Source organism: Amblyomma americanum, chromosome 1, assembly GCF_052857255.1.
Source record: "Amblyomma americanum isolate KBUSLIRL-KWMA chromosome 1, ASM5285725v1, whole genome shotgun sequence".
Lineage (NCBI taxonomy): Eukaryota > Metazoa > Arthropoda > Arachnida > Ixodida > Ixodidae > Amblyomma > Amblyomma americanum.
This window is the reverse complement of record NC_135497.1, coordinates 521780298-521788865: the sequence shown is the minus strand read 5'-3', so window position 1 is coordinate 521788865 and position 8568 is coordinate 521780298. Positions and strand designations below refer to the sequence as shown.

Sequence of the window (8568 nt, the reverse complement as noted above, 5' to 3'; positions counted from 1 at the left end):
ACACCCTTTCAGCTACCGTGCCCAATATTAATTTTTTCATTGGCAATTTTCGTACTAATGTAAACATTTGTCCGAATGGGCCGTGTTTGTTTTTTCTTTAATTTGTTTAAGCCTGGTGATGTTATGCAGGTACAGGCTATTTCTCATGCCACTTTATTTTTGCCATTGCTTTTCTGCTTTTACCCGGTAATCAGACTTGGGAACGGCGGCATCAAGTCTAGATATTAGCAACGGCGACAGCAAGTCTCGACTGCTGGCAGCCAGCACATCTGTTTCTACTGGGTGGCTCGAGCAACCCGATGATAATTGCTCTCAGCCCTGCCCTCATGGACCAGACTAAGAGGACCCTGGTGTCAGCTGGTTAAAATTACCGAGCTTTGCCTGGGCGGAGTGTGGAATTCAAAGGCACGAAGGTCTGAAGTTTGAACACAACCGGACCCCCATTTCTGAAGTCTCCTCACGTGTCGAACGCGGTCGCGGTAAGCAGGCGGACGCTATCTTCTCCAATTGCAGGACAATTTCGGGGGACCAGAGGGCATCGTTTCTGGTGGCTCTTCGGCTTGCCGAGCATCGCAGCGGGCTGGAGCATTACCCCCTGAACAGCTTTCAGGCCTGCGCCCAAAATTTTGACGTCGCATCCGGCAGGCTGACACTTGCAGAAGCCGCATCGCCAGCGACATGATTTTAGTCCCTGCTGTTCTTTCTTTCGCGCTCCCTGCGCCGCGCGGGCCGGTTGGTTGCAGCGGCGTGGTCGCGTTTGTCGTCACTTGTCGTTGTTTTGCGGCAGTTTTGTTTCCGTGTGTGATGTGCAGTGGATACTAAAATGCCGAACAAGTGTTGTGTGCCGGGGTGCACCGGCAGTTACGATACGGGCAGGAAGATGCAAATGTTTTCTTTCCCAAAAGACGACGACACTTTCAAGAAGTGGTTACGCGCCATTCCAAGGAAGGACTTCGTGCCCACTTCGTACACTAAAGTAGTGTTTATGGTACTCTTATGTGCTCCTGGTTGCTTTTACGTAATCAAAACGTTTATTGTGATACTTGCGAAGCCCAAATAGATTGATTGTCGCCTCATTTCTTTGCTGCAAACACGCTTATAGACAAAGGGGCTAGCATTAGGCTATTTTAATAAGTGGATTCTGAGATGTTTATGAAACGTTTGTACGTTTGTGCAGGTTTGCGCCCATCATTTCGACGCTTCATGCATCGAGACGACGACATCGTACACGGATCCAAGAACAGGAAATGTTCTTACAGTTCGATTTCCAGTACCGCGGTTGCGCCGTGCGTCGGTGCCTACCGTATTTCCCAACTGCCCTTTGTACCTTTCAGCACCAGACAACAGCAAGAGAGAAGCACCTGATGCTAAGAGGAGCCGACTAGAAGCTTCCCAACTCGCCCGTGCGGTCAAAGGATCACTGGCGTCATATTAATCGGAGCAGGAGAGAGACCAATTTTCGTCACTCGAAGAACTAAAGGCGTGCCTGCAAGTGGGCTCAGTGTCAGTGCAGTGGACTGTGATTCATAAAGAAAAGTGTACGATGTTTTTGAACATCACCAACGATCGTGAACATTGGTTGAAGGCGTCATTGACATTGTTGGAAAACCTCCAAGTTTCAGCCTGCTACCAAGGATCCGCGATCAAGAATCTTGGTAGCGCTGTTGTACCAGACTCGGTTTGCAAAGCAAGCTCCTTGGTGGAAATGTTTAACAACCTGTGCATGCTGTCTGACGCGCGTTGTAGTTCTCGCCACCTGTCGCTTGTAGTAAATTCCGTTCTAGACAAATTGGAAGCAAGCATTAATGAAAACAATAAAGGGACTGTGAACTTTTTAAATGAACAGCTAACACTGCTCTCTGCAGAGCGTATTCAGTACAGCGCACAGGTAACGGTGTTTGTATGCATTCTCCACACAATATCACCGCATGCCTACAAGTATTTGAGATAAACAAGTACACTAGCCCTGCCCCATCCGAGCACTATTAGGAAAGTGTGCTTATCTGCACAAATGCGCCCAGAAATTGATTTTTGTGACGCAACTTTTCTTCAGTATGTTTCCCAGAGATTTACACATCTGCAGCCACATGAAAAGACAGTGACGTTGATGCTTGACGAAATAGATATCAAGCCTTCTTTGGATTATAAGGGGGCAGCATATGTGGTGCTGCAGTGAATTCCAGCTAGGTCGCAATATCTGTACACGTGTTTATGATACAAAGTCGGCTGAGCTCCTTCAAGGATGTAGCACATATTCTTCTGGAAAAAACCATACAGGGCGACCAACCTCATGCCATACTAGAGAAGGCGATCATACGCTGAGAAGAGATTGGCTACACGGCCATAGCCGTTGTTTGTGACAATAACTCTCTAAACAAAAAGGTTATGAAGATTCTTCTGCCAAAGCCAATGCTTCGTCATGTTTATCCGCATCCGGCAGATACAGATCGGTCAATATTTTATGTGGTAGGTGCTGTACATCTTTTGAAGTGTATCAGAAACAATTGGCTGAATCAGAAAAATGCGGGGACTTGCTTTTTCTACCCACGCGTTGAATTTTCAAACAATGATTTTCGTCCTGAATGCGAAATGACGGCATCATTCAAGAATTTGAGAGATTTACATAAAGAGGAGTCGTTTCTACTGATAAAGTCTGGGTATGGCTTGACGTCCAAGGTACTTAATCCGAACAACTTGGAACGGCAAAATGTGAAGCTGGTACTGCAGGTTTTTAATCCGCACGTAGCCACAGCCCTGGCAGCTCGCAGTGGTGAAGCTGATTTTCAACAAGCGGCAGCAACAGCAGATTTGATCAAAATTATTCTTCGCTGGTTGAGTATTGTCAACGTAAAAACGCCAATAAAGGCTTCCATCATCGTACTGTTTACGAAAAACCCACCCCTTGCAGTACAGATGACCCAAAAGTAGCTTTTCTAAATGGTTTCATTACCCGGCTTGATGTCTGGGAATTTTATGGACATGACACTAGGTTCCTTACCCAGGACACATTGAGTGCCCTAAGGCTATCTGCTCAATCCTTACTGGCATTGGCAAAGTACTGCATAAGTGAAATTCATTTTAAGTACGTCCTACTAGCCAAAGTTCAAACGGATCCTCTCGAGAGTCAATTTGGACAGTACCGGCAAGTGGCTCGTGGGCAGTGCCACATATCTGTTCGACAGCTTTGTGAGAGAGAGGGCAGGATTCGCCTTCAAAATGGCCTGCCAAAGATGAGCACTGATGACTTTAGAAACATCGAAGAGACAAACAGTGTCAGAGATGTAGGAACCTCCTATAGTGTACAAGTTGTAGGCGGTGACCTTGATGCACTCAGAGAACGAATGCCAATTATTGGTTATGTTGGAGGGTATTGCGCGCATGCTACAATGAAAGTTTCAAAGTGTGAAAGTTGCCAGACAATTGGCTGTTACCGGAAGTGAGACGGAAATGGAAGAAGACACCCATTCTTTATTCGCACAACTGGACCGAGGTGGACTCAAGTTTCCCTCTGCCCTTGTGATTACAATAGTCATGTACACGGAGGTTGTAGTTACGAAGCTTGTGACACAAAGTGCCTGTACACAATTTCTCCATGGGCCCAACCAAAGGAATGTCGTTCGGCAACTGACGCTCAACTCTCTACCGAGGCTTGAGGACATAGATGCATGTGAAAATGGACATGCCTACGAGCTCCTTGTCACACTTTTTGCAAACTGTGCAGCAAACATAATGCTTAACAACTTATGCAAACAAACGAATGATCAATATTATAAAAGAACAGAATGCAAAAAACAGAAAAGCCCAAATCTTTCTCAAAAGTGATTTTCCATAACTTGTACACTGCACATTTAATTACTTTAAATTGCACTGCAGGCATTTTATTGCAGTTTCCTCATGTGATTTCTTTGGCGAACTTCTGCCTGTTGTAGTGCAATGAGCCTTCTTTTGTTTGCGTCATGCATGCTTTCTAGCCCAGAGTTCAAATGACAGTTCTTTGTTTTTAGCCTGAAATTTTAAAGTATTTTGGCAATTAAGTGGAATTTTTTTTTACTGAGCTGAACCTCAGACAGTGCCTGCTGTGGTAGGTGAATGACCTAATTGTCACACCTTTTGTCTTTATGTGCTCTTCTTGTGCAGTGTCTATTATTGTACTATTGTTGCAGTGTCTATTATGTATTATTGTATTAGTGTCTATATTATTGTGCAATGCAGTTTGTGCAGTGGATTCCTTGTGCACTCCTGTACCTGCCGCAGTGAAATAAGTGGTTCTTTGTGTCACTTATTTATTATAACCTAGGCCACAGTTTAGTCACACGTGTGTTTAATGTCCTGTGGTTTCTTTGCATGTCTTCGACTCTACAAAGTAATATGTTGTGTTTTATGCTATTTAAGGGCGGCCACCTACTCTGAAAAATGAATGAAATATTTTCTTCTTATCTGCAGTTGAGATGCTAGTATGGTTTTCGTTTTCTACCTCTTGGCATTGCAATGTGCTATGTTCTGCTTACTCTCATTCACCTGAAACTCGTACCGTGCCACAGGGCCTACTTTAATATACAGATTGGTATTGTAACTGTGTGTATCTCTTATTGGTGCCACAACTTGTTTCGGCTGTCAGTTGTTTACGATTTTATAGCACGCAGTGTAAAAGGCAACATTCGTCTACATTACAGCGCAATATCGCTTTCTGTCTGTCATGTATATTGGCCGCGAACGATGTGTAGTCGTAAATATCAGTCAAAGTAAAAGTCAGCGCATTCCCATATTCTTTGTTTCCGGGTAATCGTGGAACCGCCGGACAGTCGGAACCTGGACGGGCGCGCGCAAACATATTCCGAAGTCGTTGAGAACTACAGACTAAACAGCAAAGTGGTGCCACCGCCCGATAAGAACCTAATAGAGAAGCGACAGCATGGTGGCGCCTACTAGCCGGAAATTTCGTTAACCCAGTATGGGCCTTTCACGTCCTACCAGGGTAACACGAAAACCAAACCTCGACTGATACGTATGTTTTGCGTAGGTGCATGCGCGTGCATATTTTTTGTGTAGTTGCATGTGAAGTGGCAATGAAAAAAAAGGAAATTGCGCCAAAACGTTGTCGTGTACCGCTGCTGAATTAAACCCTGGCCACCAACTTCTTTCCGGCCACAGTCTGTGTGTGTCTTCTCCTGGTCCTGCGTCTTTATTTCGCTGTTTTTTTTTCTTGACGAACTTCTTGTAATGACTGTAAACATGATCTAATCAGATCACCGGCACGCTTACACGAGTCGCGCGAGGTAAATCATTTGTTTATTCATTCCTTTATGGTTACTTGCCTAATTACTCCCGAAGGCATTTTAGAACTACAAAAGAATGCCAAACTGGATGAGTTGTATTGGGTGAACTGCTGTACTGCAGCGCGAAGAGACGAGGCGACCGGGAGGAATCTCCCGTGTGCGCTTTCCTTCTTTCGCATGTTCAACCATGAAACTTCTGCACTTACCCCCGTGCGTTGTTTTTTTTTGCTTGCTGAACACGCTTTTGAAGAATAATTATGACTGCGTTTCGGAGCTCGCAGTGCTGCTCAACAAGGCTAGTGTGTTGCGAGATATAGTTTCTGCTATTGCGTACCCAGATAACCAGCAGAATTACTTGTGGATGACATTCATGTATTCGTAACACGGCTCGACAACTTTGCCGTTCTAACTCAAGGACCAATTAGCATGAATTCTGAAGCCATTGTCGATCGTCAGCCATGGTCAAGCGCTCATAAATGCAAATGTTTGCATTACTCAAGTATACTAAGATTATATAATCGCTTTTGTATTCTGTTAGGTGCAGCTGCGTTTGCTGCGCGCAGATGAAAGATTAAGAGAATTGCTTTTGCTGCCATGAGGTTCAAGCAATCATAAAAAAGCAGAAAGGCGCACAGTGCGTAACGAGTTCAAAAGAGTTCAAGACTGTGGGCTTTAAAGAAAGTGCTGTAAGTGGCTTTAGCTCAGCATGGATGTGAACCAGCTGGGAAAGGCAAAGAGTTTACAAACAGGCAAGAAAGTAATACAAAGAAAAGATAAATATTGCTGCACATAATTTGTGCAAGCAATTTCGGCATGCTGCGTACCACCAGATTGTCTGGATAACGTGGAGGAGACTGGGGGAGAACAATCGACGGATTCTACCAAGCTGTGTCCTCTTCGAAAGAAGTAACATCTCAAAACTGGTGTATATACAGGATTCAATCATTACAAGGAACGGCCGAACTAGAGAAAGTAAACGGCACTGGCAGAAGATTATCTGTGGTTAGCCAAAGCGCGGGCCGCAGCGAAGCAAGCGAAGCCAGACGGCCGGTAGACTCTCCGTCAAAGGCGTCACTTCCGCCAGTTCTCCCTCTCGGCCGTCCCCTCACACGGCGCTTCCAGAAGCGACAAGGGCGTGCCGGCGGCGGGATTTTAAGAAGCGATTGCAGCTCCGTTTGCTGACAGAATCAGGAAAAAGTTCACACACATGATTTTCAAGGTCCTTTCATCCCAACCACAGCATTTAATGCAATCTGAAAACAGTTTCAGCTTCCCTTTAAAACAACTAGTTGAAGATATAGAACTAGCGGAAGTTTTTCGGAGCGACCCCGAAGACGGATTGGGGTTCAAACCCAAACATGATCGCCAGGGTGGTAAAGCACCTCACGGTGATTAAGGTTGTAACGTTGAGCGTCGCTTTCCTGCTGGGTACGGGTTCGCTGTCTAGCTAGCTGGCGGGCGGCTTCTGCGTGCCGAACGAACTCTTCAGCGCCAGCGACGGAGGGACGCGCAACGTACGGCAGTAACATTGCCTCCAGCATAGTCGTGGCTTCGCGACCGTGCACCGAACGGAACGGCGTGAAGCGCTTCGTCTCTTGAAAATCAGTGTTATTTGCGAACGTGACGTAAGGCAAGATCTGGCTCCTGTTCTTATGGTCGGTGTCGACGTACATGGAAACCATGTCGGCAATGGTCTCATTGGGTCGCTCAGTCAGTCCATTTGTTTGAGGATGGTAGGCAGTGGTTCGACGGTGGCTGGTGTCACTGAGAAGCATAACTTTCTTAGTAAGGGCTGGTGTAAAAGCTGTGCCTCCATCAGTTAAAACGAACGCATGGGCACCGTGACGGAGGGCAATGTTAAAGATGAAAAAGTTCGCAATTTCGGCACCGGTACCGCAGTGAAGGGCTTTCGTCCCACAATACCGGGTGAAGTAGTCGGTGGCAACTGTAATGCGCCTGTTGCCCAATGATGATGTCGGAAATGGTTCCACTAAGTCCATGCAGACCTGGTGGAAAGGGATTCGAGGCGGATCAATGGGCTTCAATAGGCCGGCCGGCTCCACTGGTGGTGTCTTCCGACGTTGGCTCTCACGGCAAGACTTAACGTAGTGCTGGACAAGTGTAGCAAGCCGGGGCCAGTAATACTTCTGCCGTATCCGCGCCAACGTGCGTGAAAAGCCGAGGTGGTCGGAAGAAAGGTCGTCGTGGCATGCGTGCAGAACTTCGCTTCGAAGCACCATTGGGACCACGAGCAGGTACGGAGAGTCCGTGCGACCGTAGTTTTTCTTGTAGACGATGCCACCCCGCAAGCAGAACGACGATAGCCTGCGTGTGAACAAGCGGGGCGGCGACGAGGTTCGGCCTTCGAGGTACTATATGAGGGGTCGTAGCTCGACGTCATCTCGCTGTTGTTGAGCAAGGACGGAAGTGGTTAAAGCGCCAAGAAAATCGGGATCGTCTTTCATATCAGCAATGCCGTACGGGAGAGGAGCACGGGACAGGCAGTCTGTGTGGCTGTGTTTGTTTCCCGACTTGTACACGATAGTAACATCGAATTCTTGCAAGCGGAGACTCGAACGCGCCAGCCTCCCCGACGGGTCTTAAGGTTCGCGAGCCAACAAAGCGAGTGGTGATCGCTCACGACTCGAAACTGGCGACCATACAAGTATGGGCAAAATTTCGCCACCGCCCAAACGACAGCAAGGCACTCCTTTTCCGAGGTAGAATAATTCGCTTCAGATCGCGACAGAGTGCGGCTTGCATAAGCAATCACGCGCTAAACACCATATTGCCACTGAACGAGGACGACACCCATACAAACGTTGCTAGCATCTGTGTGTAGTTTCGTGTCCGCCTCCTCGTCGAAGTGCCAAGATTGAGCGTAGTTTGGAGGCGGCTCTTGAGTTCGTCGAAGGCCGTCTGCTGTTCTTAGGCCCAGATGAAAGGTTGGGCGTCCTTTGTCAAATAAGTTGGAGGCTCGGCTAGTCGGGTGAAGTCTTGCACAAAACGTCGGTAATAGGCGCAGAGACCCAAAAAACGGCGCTCAGCACGCTTATCAGTGGCGGTCGGAAAAGCAGAGACGGCAGCCGTCTCGTCGGGGTCAGGGCTAACACCTTCAGCGCTCACAACATGGCCCAGGAACTTCAGCCGTTGGAACGCAAATTGGCGTTTCTCTGGTTTGAGTGAGTGGCCGGCCGATCGTACGGCCTCCAGTACTGCACTCAAGCGCTTGAGATGCTCGTCGTAGGTGGCAGAAAAAATGACAACACCATAAAGATAGACGAGGCACGAC

At 47.3% G+C, this 8568-nt stretch overlaps 1 pseudogene; it reads left to right on the top strand.

Moving 5' to 3' along the window:
- Positions 1-823: 823 nt before the first annotated feature.
- Positions 824-2176, top strand: LOC144128732 (uncharacterized; annotated as a pseudogene).
- The last annotated feature ends 6392 nt before the right edge of the window (positions 2177-8568 follow it).